Consider the following 14,926-nt stretch of genomic DNA (forward strand, 5'->3'; position numbering starts at 1 on the left):
GAAGTGACTAATAATAAAATAGAACAATGTTACTTAGCAGAAATGGGCTCTATGTACTTTTCAGGCTGAAAGAGTCTGTGATTTGGGTGGATCTGTATTAATGATTCAGACTCCATGTCCTTGAGATAGTCTTATAGAACACACTGTGACCTTTATATTAGGGACACATGAATAAGCTGCTTAAAGTACAGAACTCGTGGAAAGTTCCCAAGATGCACATCATCACTTTGGCTGGAGGCAGCCTTGTTGAAGCACCTTTGAGATTTCTGATGCTGGTTATTGCACACCACATCACCCTTGCCTTCGCAGATTTATTTTTTCTGCTTTGATCTTCTATTCAAGCCTTCCCCCCCCACCTCCCCCACCCCCAGGAGAAAAAAAATCGAAGCACTCTAAATCTTGTTAGCACACATTCTAGACACTTATAATAAATTATACAAATAACATAATAAATACATACATAAAAACAAGTAGTCATGGGTTGAAATATATTTCAGAGCAACATCAAAAGTGTCTTTGCTCAGCTCAAATTTCAGTTATAACCATCTCTTTAAGGGAAAAAGTCCTTTGAGACACTGTAGTAGTGCTTTTCTTATTGTGGTACCACCAAGTTCTACTCCTGCTTGGTTACAATGTGTTTATGAAGAGTTGCTGCCCAGAAAGATGGTCCCCAGCTCCCACCTTCTGAGTTCTGCAGCTGCACGCACCACACCACATTTCATTTTAGTGCTCAACAGAGTCTTAGCTACGTAGATCTTTTTTTTTTTCTTCCAGAATCTAGGAATTTTCCAACAATTTGACTTTAAAATATATTACAAAATTAATAGCCCATGGGAAATATAATGATTTAATGATGAAGATTTAGAATGATGGACAGAGAGGTGGTACTTAGACATTTGTCTTCTGTTCAATCAGTCATGTAAAGTATCTTTATCCTTGGTGTAAGGTAAATGGGACTCACCCTAAGTCAGTGTGTTAGCACCATCCTGATCTCTTATCTCAAGTAATTTGGTAAAAAAAAAATATATACTAGAGAAGAGTGATCCACTTTCCAGAGGCCCTCGTGGAACCACAGCCTGGTTAAGGAAGTATACGACCTCATATGCACAAATCTTGAAACTCCTGAGGCATGCGTTGAACCCTACTGACATGATATGGTTGTGGAGGGTTGGAAAGCACCTTAAAGGGAAGAAATAGATTCAGAGTTCACATATATTTCAGATCCCAGGCTCTGGGTATCTGCCCAAATAACAGAATAGCACTGCTGCCTACTTTTATCCTCCAACCTCTTCCCCCTCCCCTACCATGTTCCAGCACTGGCAGATTTAGAAAGTTCCAGAAATATAATCCAAATCCATAGGAAGGCCCCTGTTTGTTTTGGTCTAAGAGTTATATTGGTCTCCAGAGAAGAAGATCTAACTCAAATCATCACTCTAATATGTTTTATTCATTGCTCTCAACTGGTCACCCATCACTGCTCAAAAAGTAAAACAGCTTGGCTAATTTAACATGCCTAATATGGTCAAAAGAACCAGGCTTTAGTTGGATATCTTACCAACTGACCCCTCCTAACTTATTTCTGTACCTATATCTCCCTAACCTCCTCTCCAATCCCAGGGACTGCTCTCTTCTATCCAGGTCCATCTGCAACCTGTATCTAAAATTGCTCCTGATTGCTACAACAACTTGTCTTTATGAACAGTGCAAAGCTTCTGTGGGGAAAAAAGGATGGGATGTGATGAAGGAAAAAGCAAGTTTGCATGTTTAATTCTTGCTGCCCAGGAAAGCAAAGCCTTCATGGGAAGCTTGCATGAATTCACGGTCCTCCTGAGGAACAATGATCAGGCAGGACAGGGACAGACTAGTAGGAAAAGGGCCTCACTATAGGTCTTGATCCTAATTAATAAGTGCCCCCAGCATTTCCCTTACTTTCTCCTTTTTATAGTTTAATGGATTTTTTTTCCAGCTGTTTTAATTTATTTATGTGGTTAACTAGGAGGGATGTTTTATTGAATGTAAGCTATTCACCATTTATGGTTAGAATAGACATAGTCCCTGGCTCAAGAACACACACCTATATCCATATTTTTGACCACTTGCTATATATCCATTTCCATTGCCAGGCAGTAGTAATTCAGAAATAAAGAACTCATGTTTTCTAGTCCAAGGAGCACAACATTTTGGAGGAGGAAGCCAATACATACCAAACAAACTGGACTGTAAGTGAATTCCTTTTTCTTTAAGACCCAAGTCAAATGTCTCATTTAGCTAAACTTAACTGACTCAAATCCAAGGCAATTTGATCACTTCCCTATAAAAACTCCATCTCTTGCACATATCTTTACACTTATAGTTACCACACTGTGTTGAAATCATGTTTACCTTTAATTTTTATTTTATTATTATTATAATTTGTAAACAAAGTTTTTGTTAAATTAATTGGTATGGTCATACATTTTCCTGCTATGCAAGCATATGTTTACATGTCTATCTCCACAACTGGGTTGTAAGTTTCTTTAAAGCAAGGGGTTAACTTTTGTTCAACTATATACCCTTAGCACCCAACACAGAGTTTGATTTGTAATAGGCCCTCAGATTTTCTCAATAAATGAATAAATACTATAACCATGTTGTGAATTGTCTTTGAAGAAAGCATAAAAAGGCAAAGCATTAATTCTAGCAGAGGAAGACGTCACTGAAGAAATAACCTTCGACTTAGATTTTTGAAGGATGAGATAAATTATGCTAGTATATAATCAGACAAAGCTCCACAGATTTCTAAGCTGATTCTAAATGCATTCAGCCAAATTGCTTAGATTGTCCAACACAACCTAAAGGCAGCCTGTCAAAATAGGCTAGAAATGCTTAGGGAAATATGTTGAAGTTTAAAGCAGCAAAAGTATTTATTTTTCAAAGAGTGTAGGCAAGAATGTATGGGAAAAAGAACTAAGAGAATTCATTGCAATGAACTTCAATGAACACCACCCACCATGATGTCGCTGGGCCTTTTCCCTGGATTTCAGGACACACAGCTGGAATTTGCATGAGGATGCGATGAAACTAATCCTTTAATAGCACACTGAAAGTCAGCTGACAGGCCTGCAGTACTGTGTCATATACTTGACGGGATTTGTCACATTTTGGGCTCTCCTCACATGGAACTTGTCACTAGTTCTTAAGTTTTTCTCCCTTCTTGCCTAGAGGGGGCAAATCATCCTTCTAATATTTTCCTAGCTATTTCCATGCTGAGAGCCGAATGATGTGTGAGGAAATATTGCCTAAAGATAGGAAAGAGACATGTCAGGGCATTATTATGGCCAATTTAACTTGGAGTGGTCCAAGGAAACTAGATCTCCTGTGAAATAAGCTAAAATAGCAGATGTACTGTCCTTAATGGCAGTTTTGTGAAGTGTGACCATAGAAATGACCAGTCTTGGTGCATATCTTGACAGATAGCAAGTCAAAGGTTTCTGAGAATTTGCTCGTAGGAGGGAGATTTTGAAAATCATAAATTTAATTGCACTAAAAATACTGCTTTATTTTTTCTCTATTTAAAGAGATTAAGATTCATACCAGTGGCAGTAGTCAGTAGACTTGATTATTCTTTTTATTTGTTCCTTAAGATGTTCTACAATTTTTAAGAGATATATTAACTTAGCCATGGAAGGAGCACCCAGGAAGAGTCCACATGAATAGAGACAATAAGTTCACTATACTGTATGCTTCTCAGACCACATCTGAATTATTTTCCAGTTACATATACAGTGTTTTAAAAGGATTAAAGATCGGGCGCCTGGGTGGCTCAGTTGGTTAAGTGACTGCCTTCGGCTCAGGTCATGATCCTGGAGTCCCGGGATTGAGTCCCACATCGGGCTCCCTGCTTGGCGGGAGTCTGCTTCTCCCTCTGACCCTCCTCCCTCTCATGCTCTATGTCTCTCATTCTCTCTCTCGCAAATAAATAAAATCTTTAAAAAAAAAAAAAAGGATCAAAGATCAAATGGATTGTGCACTGAGGAGGATAGTTAGAATTGAGATGTTTCTAAATATCAAAGCATATGAGGACAGATAAAGTAGTTGAGGATATTAAACCTAGAGAAAAAAATGTCTTTGAAGATCACAATGATAGCTAAAGAATTATCAGATATTAGATAAACTAAATCTTTTGTTTTGCCCCAGAGGAACTAGCTATGGTGAAAGCGTAGGAGTTACAGTAGAATAGATTTCATTTCAAAGTGTAACGATCATGTGTAAAGGCACCTAGTCAACAACAGGATGGATTACTTGGAGAAGTATCCACAGAGTTGCTTAAACACAGGCTGAGGATGATACAACAAGGATGTTGTAAAAGATTCGGGCATCAGATGGAAATTTGGACCACATGACCTTATGATCCCCTAACATCCATAAAATTGACCAACCAGATAATTAGATGGATTACAAAGCCACAATAATAAATATGGTATGGTCTCAGACTGAAACAGACAATAGTCCAGTGGAACAGAAGAGAGAGCTTACTACATCGAAAGAGGATTCCAAAAGAATTAAATACTAAGTGTTAAATGTAACACTATAAAAGCAGTAGGAAATGTTGGAAAGTGTCTTCATGAAAAAGAAGCGTTTCTTAAAATTTCAAAGACACAAACCTTAAGGCAAAAAACTGCATTTGTTTCAATTACATAAAATTAAGAATGTGTGTTCAAAATGGATTCTGAACAAAATGAGTACATATCAAATAGAATAGAAAAAGATATTTGAAGTCTACTGTGACAGAGAAACAAAAACTAGAACTCCCCCCCAAACCAACAAGTCATCCCTCATTGAAAAATTGACAAAGGAATTGAAATTAACAAATAAACAAAAACAAGTAAGAATAAGTAAAAACAGAAGAGGAAATTAAAAAAAAGCTAAGAAACATAAGGAAGAGTTTATAATTAGTGACCAGAGAATTATATATGTAAAGCAATGAGATATCATATGATACCTATTAAATGGCCAAAAAACTAAAAAGCTAGATAATACAAAGCACTGGCATAGATAAGAGCTATATGAGTTTCCTTCTGCTACTGCTGAGAATGTAGATTGTTACACTCATTCTAGAGAGATTCTGTCACTTCCTAATAAAATAAATAATGTATGAGTTAGATAGAGTCCAGGAATTCCACTGCTTGGTGTATAATTATAAGAAATTCTCACAGAAGTCATCAGAGAGATGTGTACATTGATGTTCATTGCAGCAATATTCATAGTAATAGGGCGCCTGGGTGGCTCAGACGGTTAAGCGTCTGCCTTCGGCTCAGGTCATAATCCCAGAGTCCTGGGATCAAGTCCCACATCAGGATCCCTGCTCCTTGGGATCCTGCTTCTCCCTCTGCCTCTCTCTCTCTCTCTCTCTGTCTCTCATGAATAAATAAATAAAATCTTTAAAAAAAATATTCATAGTAATAGAGAGTTTGTGGCATTCTACTAGAAGGATAGAAAAGAAAACACTACAGGATATTGTGTATGAAATACTGAGTGTTGAAGTAATGGATTAGAAGTACACAAAGAAACATGAATGTTCTTAAAGCATAGTATCTAAAGATAAAAGTGAAGAAAGATAATAGATAGAGATTATCATATAGAGTATAATACCACTTAAGTACATTAAAAATACATACACACAAAGTGATACACATTTGCCAAAATATACACATGTCAAATACACATTAAACATATTAGTGGTATTAGTACAACGAGTATTGGATAAATGGGAATAGAAGTGGAGCATGGGGAAAAAAAGGGAATAAATAAATAAATGAGTAAAACAAGAGAGATATGAGCATGAATCATTGATGATAATATGCCATAAATTGAGTTAGCATAATTCACTTAACACAGTCATCTGAGTATCAGAAAATAAAATAATGAAAAGAACAATAAAATCATATTTTGTATTCAAGGGACCTTAGTGACTGATACCACTGTGTGTGTTATACATTACAGCTGTTATTAACTCATATCTTTTACCCACATCTCCTAGGAAGGTACAAGAGTTCATTTTCCCCTCCCCATGGCAGGTCTCAAGTTTTTGCCTTATAAAATACAAGTTTTGTTGTACAGTTTCTTCCATTACTATGACATACATATTATATGAAAGAAAAGCAAAGGAGAATTATCTGTGACTTTTTCACTTTGAAACAGTTTTCAACTATGCACTAAAATATTTCAATCATTTTTAAAGGTTTCATTTTTTAATGGAAGAAAAGTTTAATTTGAAGATAATATGAAACAGTTATAATAGCTTATTAAACATAAAGGATAAAAGAACTAGTGAAGCTTTAAAATGGTAATTAAACGAGCTGATGTGTGTCTAATGCATTTATTTGGCGTCTTCTAGCAATAAGTCATGATAATGTTAAAAATTTTGCCTATATATTCGAGTTATTACTATTGCTGAAATTTCTGTCTCCACCAACTGTCAAAGTCCCGTGCATTTGAGCCACCCAAAGTAGTAAGTGAGGCATTCAGAATACAGACACGTGTGAACGCTGCCCACTGCAACTAAATGCGGCTCCTGAGGGAGAAGTGCACAGAGGCTACGTCATATCACAGAACTGCGGAGGGAGGAGGAGAGCTTAGATGTGGCTTCCCCATCAAAGTGAAATTAGAAGGGACAAAAATGACTTCACAGTTCTTCATGTATAGACGATTTACTCTGTTTTAGGATGCTTTCAAGTTTACAAAGAAACTTACATGTATTAGCTAATCACTGCCTCACAAGGGACTGTTTATGAGTAGTATTATTTTGACTTTACAGAGTAAGAAACTGGACCTATTTTCATAAATATGCTAATGGCCACATAGTTCTTAACGCTAAGGTGCGATTTGAACAGGAACTTCCTAGTTCCAAGTCAGAATCATTTTCTCTAAGGTGATTTAAAACTTTCACCAGACTATAAACTGCTTCCTCAAGTTATTTCCCAGGTTGAGTCAGAAGTTACATTTCCCTAATGCCTGCCATCAGGGAAAGATAGAACATACCGGAAAGGGGGTGTCTGATGGAGTCATAGAATGTTTTGGTACAATGTATGGTCTGACATAATATTTTCAAGCTGGATTTATGTTGATTTGGTTTTGTTTTATGGGCATGCTCAGTAATCAGTAGAAGGATAAAAATGTATATTTTCAATAAAACAAAATAATAACACGATGGTAGACTGATTAATCCATATACTGCCTTGTTTATAACTAAGTATATAATTCTATTGGACAAGAGTATAGAAATAGGGGGAAAAAATCACAAAAACCTAAGTAATGAATATTAAACATATGCAAATTTAGAAATATTATGCTGGATTCCTCTACAAATCAGGATAGAGTTTTGCATATCATAGCTGCATTGCCGAAAAGAAGTGTCATTATAATATAAGTCCATAGGATGCATATTTGTTTGTAGAGAGGGAGTGCTGGGTCACTGACAAGAGAAAGAAGTGACCCAACAAACAATTCCTTGAGTAGCAACAGAATCTTAGAAATCCCTGCTCAGAAAAACCTTTCACACTTTCCACAATTTATGATTCATTTGGCTAATGGCTCCTCTTAGCAACTGCAAATAGCCCAGAGTATGTGTGTGTGTGTGTGTGTGTGTGTGTGGAGGGGACCATAGGGGTAAGCTAGTTTATAGAATATTCACAACTTGGTGTCAATCATTTTAATTAAATCAGCGTTTTACAAATTGTAGATATTGACCCGCTGATGAGTCTCCAGGAACAAGTTTTAAAAATAGAATGGAATGGAGTAGAAATGAATAGAATAGAAACGATAACAGTAATTGCAAATGATATGGGTAAAATCTGATTCATGAAATGCCTGTTTCAGTTATTTCATGTGTGTCTTTATGTGTTTATATTTAGTATTTAAAGTGTATTTCTTCTGGTTCCTAAAATTTTTAAAACCAATGTATGCAGTAAGCTTCATGCTGACAGCCACAGAGCTCAGCACAAGAAATGTCCGTGGAGTTGAAGACGAAGAAGAAAGTACCTGAGGAAGCAGGCGTCTTGGAGCTGGTGTCTTTTGAGGGCCAAAAGGCCCATGGACACTGATGATCCAAAGTTGGAAAGATTCAAGTAGGACATAGGAGACTATAGACATGGGTATATCTGGACTAGTTAGGAATGCCACTCTGCTCAGTCTCCTCCAATTCAACAAATTATCTACAGTCTAGACCAGGAATCTGCAGACTGTGGCCTGTTCTTATATTTTATATATATTGTAGGCTAAAATAGTCTTCTCCAAAAAAATATGGCCTGGAAATTTTGAGGACCTGAAGTCTGATCTCTAGATTTCACATAGAATAGCTGATGTTAAATTTTACCATCATCATCCCCTTTGAAATTTTTTTCAACATTACAATTTTCTTCAGTTTAATAGTTTGTTCACTTTAAATCTTTTTTTAAGATTTTATTTATTTATTTATTGAGAGAGAGAAAGAGAGAGAGAGCGCACACACGCACAAGCAGGGGGAGGGGTAGAGGGGGAGAGAAAATCTCAAGCAGAGTCCACAATGAGTGCAGAGCCCACAGCGGGGCTTGATCTCACAACCCTGAGATCATGACCTGAGCCGAAATCAAAAGTCGGGCATTTAACTGACTGAGCCACGCAGATGCCCCACCTTTTTTTTTTTTTTTTAATATAAAGAACTGTTAGGAACCACAAATCAGTGATTTGTGTCAGAACACTTGATGATGGTCCTTTGATATAGCAACAAAAAAAGCCATAGGGAGAGGGATGTACACAATTGCATGTTCACCTTTTGTATTCCTTACTAAGTTTTAAACTAATGTTGCATATGTCACTGTTCCCATTAGAATTTCAAGTATCTATAGAAACCACTAGCTTCATTGGATAATTTATACCCTTCAAATTCCAAATATGTGTTTTCTTTCCACTGCCAAAACTGAAACATTATTATTTACTTTTGAATATTTTTAATAAAAAAACAAAACATGAGTACTTTTATCATGTAATATGACATGGTGGGAAACAGAGTTTGGTGTTCTACAGAAATGAGAATCCTGGCCTCATCTTTTGTGTTCCTCAATTTCTTCATCTCTAAAATGGGGCAGTAGAGTCAATAAAGGAGGAAGTTATTTTTCCACACTAGTTCCTAGGTCTCCAAAGCTGCTGAGTTGGATAGAAATCTGCATGGTCTTGGCTGGAACCTCTTCTCTCTCACCTAATAGTTGAGTTACTGGGCAAATCCTTTGACTTTTTGAACCTCTGCTTCTATATGGGTAAAATAGGGACAAAAATATCCTGAAGCATTCCTATTAAAACAAAATAAACTTTAAAGATAATACACATGGTACACATTTAATAAATGTGAACTATTGCATTTTCAACTGTGATCCAGGCCATTTCTGTACATTCTCTTTATATATAACATTCTTGGTTCTGATATTCATTAGATCTTAAGTATTATTTTCGAGAATTTGACTTTGCCTTCTTTAAGATTTTTTCACATTATAAATTTATTTTTTTAAAGTTTTTATTTAAGTTCCAGTTAGTTACCAGACAGTGTAGGGTGCCTGGGTGGCTCAGTCAGTTAAGTGTCTGCCTTCCACTCAGGTCATGATCCCAGGGTCCTGCAATCGAGCCCCTCATCGGGCTCCCTGCTCAGCAGGGTGGGGGGTGTCTGCTTCTCCCTCTCCCTCTGCCTGCCGCTTCCCCTGCTTGTGCTCTCTCTCACTTGCTCTCTCTCTCTCAAATAAATAAATGAAATCCTAAAAACAAAACAAAAAAACCAGACAATGTAATATTAGTTTCAGATATATTCTTCTTTTAGATTTTAAAATATAATGTTAAATCATAAACTATCCAATATTTCATGATTATCAGAATCTCCTCTTTCTTAAAAAAAATTATTCCTGTTCCCACTCTTTGATCTTTCCAGTTGATTGGCATCTCCTTCTGGAGATAAAAAAAGACAAGGGAGAACTTTTAATCAGTACATTTTGATAAAGTGTGATTTTGGAGCTCTGGATTGCACCTATGAATGTCTATCTAGAAATCTCTCTGCATTAAAATTGATTGGATAATTACATTGAAGAGCTTGAATCTAAAATGAGGAATGAGAAAAATAACTATAAAATGGCCAGCAGTTACTGAAAAATTCCCTCTCAGTTTTAGTCAAGTGATTTCTCTCAGAATTTGGAATTTCGTTCAAGAGGTAAGACTTAAAAAAATAATCACTTTCCAGTCCACAGATATTTAAAAGGGTTTTGTATGCACAAGGCACTATAAGGAATAGAAATGTAAGTCAAAATGCCATCTTGTTTAGGAGAATAATAACACAGAACCTCCAACAGAGAACTTTGTTTAGGTAGGTCTGCAAAGTCAAGTTAACTCCCTAACATTGTCTAATTAGTCTAAATGTTGTAGTTCTATTTCTGTAATCTAGTAACTTTATCATTCTTTCTGGAGAAAAACTTAGTAGACAGCAAGATACTGTTTCTTTTAAAGCCATTAAAATTTTTGAGTGATTTGACATAAATTGTTACATAAAAGCAGAATTTATAACTTGGTTTATTATAAACCTATGTCTCCCCCTAAAAAAAATTCTACACAATTTAATCAATATAGCTAAATGATAACATTCAATATCTACTCAATCTTAATGCCCTCAAAATCACCAACTGATATTCCAAATGATTTATTTGTTGGCAACTTTTCTATTCTTTTTTGGATATTAAATATAAAGTATATATTAGTATCACCTAAAATTTCAATATACAGTTAATTAAATGTGTAAGGTTTTTAAATAAAAAACTGGAATGAATTTGAAGAACTGAAATTCACAGAAAACAAATATGCTCATAAATTAAAAGCTAGGAACATTTTTCAAGATGTTATATGTTTCATAAATTGAGTTTCATTTGAAAACAAAGTAAAACTAAACTCACAATCACATCAAAATTTTGATTATCCCTACCCCACCATAAAATATTTCCATGGAAAACAGGTCTGTCATAATTATGATGCCTTAATTATGGGTCTGACATGGTTTGGGCTTATGGCTGATATCCTAGTATAATTATTAATAGTACCTTGTTTACTTTCAAACTTGTTCTAGGTTGGAAGATACATTGTATTGTCATAGTTCAATATAAGACAATGGCCATATTTCACTGATGGATATACTGTGTGTCAGAAAAATGGGATTGCTCAAAACTATCAAAAGCTAAATTACAGTGAAATTTTATCTTCAACAATTTGTGAGAAAATTAGTTCATTAGCCACATTCAAGATACACCTAACATTTTATATTTATTAGATAAAACACTTACTCAACTTTGGGTCAAGTCTACAACTACAAAGTGAAGTAGTGAATTCAGGACCAAATCTTGTTCACCAAAATAAAATTGATAACTATCTCTTTTTCCAAACTATAAAGCTAATCAATTGTTCAACAAAAGTATAACCAGTGCAACTATCTACCATGTCCTTTTATAGGGACATCAATTCCACTGCCTTGCTGAATCACCTTTAACTCAAGATTATCTTTGTAATTTGATCTCTCCATTATGGCAAAATTATTCTTACCAAGAACATCAGCCCCTTCCCCTGATACCAAGAGGATACTTTTGATATATATCAATGACTAGAACCTTGCTACTAAGAATTATAAATTGCTATGGCTGACAAATTAAAGTCTTAAAATCTAATTACTTCAATTTGTTGTAAGTGCATTAAATTATTATGAAAGGAGATACACTGAAATCTCCAAATAGCAAGTCTTCTCTTTGTATCTAAAGACTAAGTTGCTGCTTTTCCTATCATACCTTAGGGATATATCTTATTGTGTAGAAATTGGAGTTTGGAAAGAGATTAGAAAATGAAACTTCACTTTCTATTTTTCATTCAGTCTTGAACGTTTAACCAGTATTTGGCCATGGCTGTGCCAGCTCTAATGGAGGTAGTTCAAACTTCCTCAATCTTCAAGTTTAAGGTTATAGTATATGTAGAGAAAGTAGCTTTTTAATATTATTAAATGAAATTAATACACCATCATTTAAATAACAAATTAGCAAAATAACACACTGTAATTTTTTTAAAAATTGAGCAAAATTGTAAACTGAAATTGCCTTAGTTTGCTACTCCTCCATCCAAGTAAAATCCAAAAGCTCTATTTCCCTTGTGCTTCCCATGTAGGGGTAATTGGACCACATGGCATCAGATTAATTCGAGTTTCTAATCTTTCTTCCTCTTGTCCCTTCCTTCTCCCATCAGTGTAGATTCTAAACCATGGGATTACTTAACTATTGCTTGTTCTATGATGGCTGTGTTAGGACTCCAAATTACCATATTGGAAATATCCATTCACTTAGGGCATAGAACCCCATTTCTGCCTCCCTTTAGAGAGAAGCTCTGAAAATATATTTGATAGCAAATAATATGGGATATCCCAATATAGCCTCCCAGTGCCTGTTTTCTTTACCTTCTTTTCTGATTTGTTTCCTCTACACTATACACTCTTTTCCACATGTGGAAAGGATTATTAAAGTTGTGCATTTTTTGGGTAAAAAAATATAGATTGTAATATGCCTTTATGTATTTTTCCATCCCTTTTGCATTTTTACTCAAATTACCAGGTTCTGTGAATTTTACCAAATGATACAAATGAGATAAGAGTATTAGGAACATGGATTTATTTGACTATTTCTACCTTGTATTTAATAGACTATTTCTAGGTAAGGTATTAACACATGTTCTCTAAATTGAGCTATTACAGTTCAGTATCCCATTTAAATTATAATAGCACAAAAATTAAAAATTAGAACTGGTAAACTTTATAAATCCAAGATGAATCCCTTCCTAAAAAGTCCTACTATGATCAAACAACTTGTTAAAAGAATATATATAAAATTTTATAAGTTTGGGGTGCCTGGGTGGCTCAGTCATTAAGCGTCTGCCTTAGGCTCAGGTCATGATCCCAGGGTCTTGGGATCGAGCCCCACATCGGGCTCCCTGCTCAGCGGAAAGCCTGCTTCTCCCTCTCCCACTCCCCTTGCTTGGGTTCTCTCTCTCATTGTCTCTCTCTCTCTGTCAAAATACAAATAAAATCTTTTAAAAAATGTTTATCAGTTAAAAAAGAATATAATTTAGGACATATTTTGATTTTCTAAAATATGATGTCCCATATTTTCTGTGTAGGGGGTGTGTGTGTGTGTATGTGTGTGTTATAGTTGGTATTTTGAAAAATAAATTTGTTTCTCTTGAAAAATCAGGCTTGATTTTTGGAGCAAACTAAGTTTCTTCTTCTTCAAATTTTGATATAAACTGTAGATTTTTGCCTCTGAGGTGCTCAAAAATTATTTGGTTTTCAAAAACAATATATGATAGTATTTATGAAATTATGACCCACTTCCACTTTTAGCATTCTTTACTGTTGCTTTTCCTGCATTTAAATTCTCAGATAATTGAGAAAATGTAATAATAAGAAAATGAGATACTCAAGACCAATTTGAACTAATATAAACAAATTTCCAATACTCACCCTAAGAACTGAAAAACTTACGAGATTTTATTGGGATCAGTTCCTAATGAGATCTTAAAGTTCATTTTCTTAACTATATTCCAACTTTGAATGACATTTTTAGATGCCCCATTGACTTGGTGTTTTATATCAAATTAGTACTGCTATTTTCTAATTTACTTCCTTTATTTATGAATTTATGAGTCTAGTGACTTCATGTGTATTATATCCTCACATTACCAAATGAATTTTGAATAAGCTTTTAAATTATATTCATTCTTCTTTAATTAAATGGTCTCTACTGAAAGCAGCATAAATTTGTGTATGTTCCATATGCATGCAGAACTTAATATTCAGGTTTTTAAAAACAATACCCAAGGTAATTATTTAATACTCCAAACGTTTTGGCAGTTTCTTTGTATCTTTTTGCTGACTTTTATTGGACTAATTTCCTTACAAACAAAAATTAGGGGCAAATATTACTCAGAAGATTTATAAATTCATATTGTTTTATAAGATTATAACCAAAAATAAGTCATTAAACTTTGAATAAGTATTGGAACCTTGATAAATTATATTGGCAGAAGGTTAAATCAAATGTATACTGATTTGAGTTGACTAATAGGGCCAAAACATTAAAAATGAATAAAAAGAGGAGAAACATAACAAGGTATAAAAAAAAGAAAATAGAGAATCTAAGATCAGCAGTGGAGATATGGGAGTATTAATATTTCTTGAAATCCATGCTTTTTAAAAATTGTTTAATTTATAAATTCAGGTATCAAATTGTATTTCACCAATATACTATTAATTTATTGATATATCTCTGCATTAATTAATAAAACATTTATTAAACACCATCTGTATGCCAGGCAGTTTGGTGGGTAACAGACATACAAAGAGGATCCAACAGTCTACTGAAGTAGATAAATAACTGCCTCCATTCTTATAGAGTTAGAAATACTACCTGTCTAATATTTAATGATTGGGTCTCAGATGAATTGCCACTTCATCTAGAAACTCTTCCCTGAGCAGTACTCCTGCCCACAACTGTGTAGGGGCTGCTCCTGGGCATTTCCCTAAACCTGTGTTCTTTCTTCATTGTATCACTTACCATAATTTATTGTAAATGCTTGTTTGAAGCATTTCAACTTGATTCTAAGCTTTGGGAAGACAGATACAAAGCTATCTTGCTCACAGTTATATCTCTTGTATCTAACACAGCGTTCGGCACATTGTATATGTTGAATACAGACTGGTTGAATACATAAAAAAAGAAAGAGGGAGGGAAGGAAAGAGAAGAAAGAGAACAAAGAAAGGAAACAGAGGAGAAGGAGGAAGGAGGGAAGAAAGGAGGAGGGAAAACCAATTTTTTTTTATTCTTATGTTAATCCCCATACATTACATCATTAG

The 14,926-nt window shown here is 34.8% G+C and overlaps 1 long non-coding RNA gene across 1 annotated transcript in view; it reads right to left on the reverse strand.

Annotated features, from left to right (window-relative positions):
• LOC115942678 (uncharacterized) overlaps nucleotides 1-14,926 on the reverse strand; it is a 147,318-nt gene that overhangs the window by 31,815 nt on the left and 100,577 nt on the right. The window lies entirely within an intron of this gene.

Source organism: Leptonychotes weddellii, chromosome 7, assembly GCF_054177405.1.
Source record: "Leptonychotes weddellii isolate Sample4059 chromosome 7, ASM5417740v2, whole genome shotgun sequence".
Taxonomy (NCBI): domain Eukaryota; kingdom Metazoa; phylum Chordata; class Mammalia; order Carnivora; family Phocidae; genus Leptonychotes; species Leptonychotes weddellii.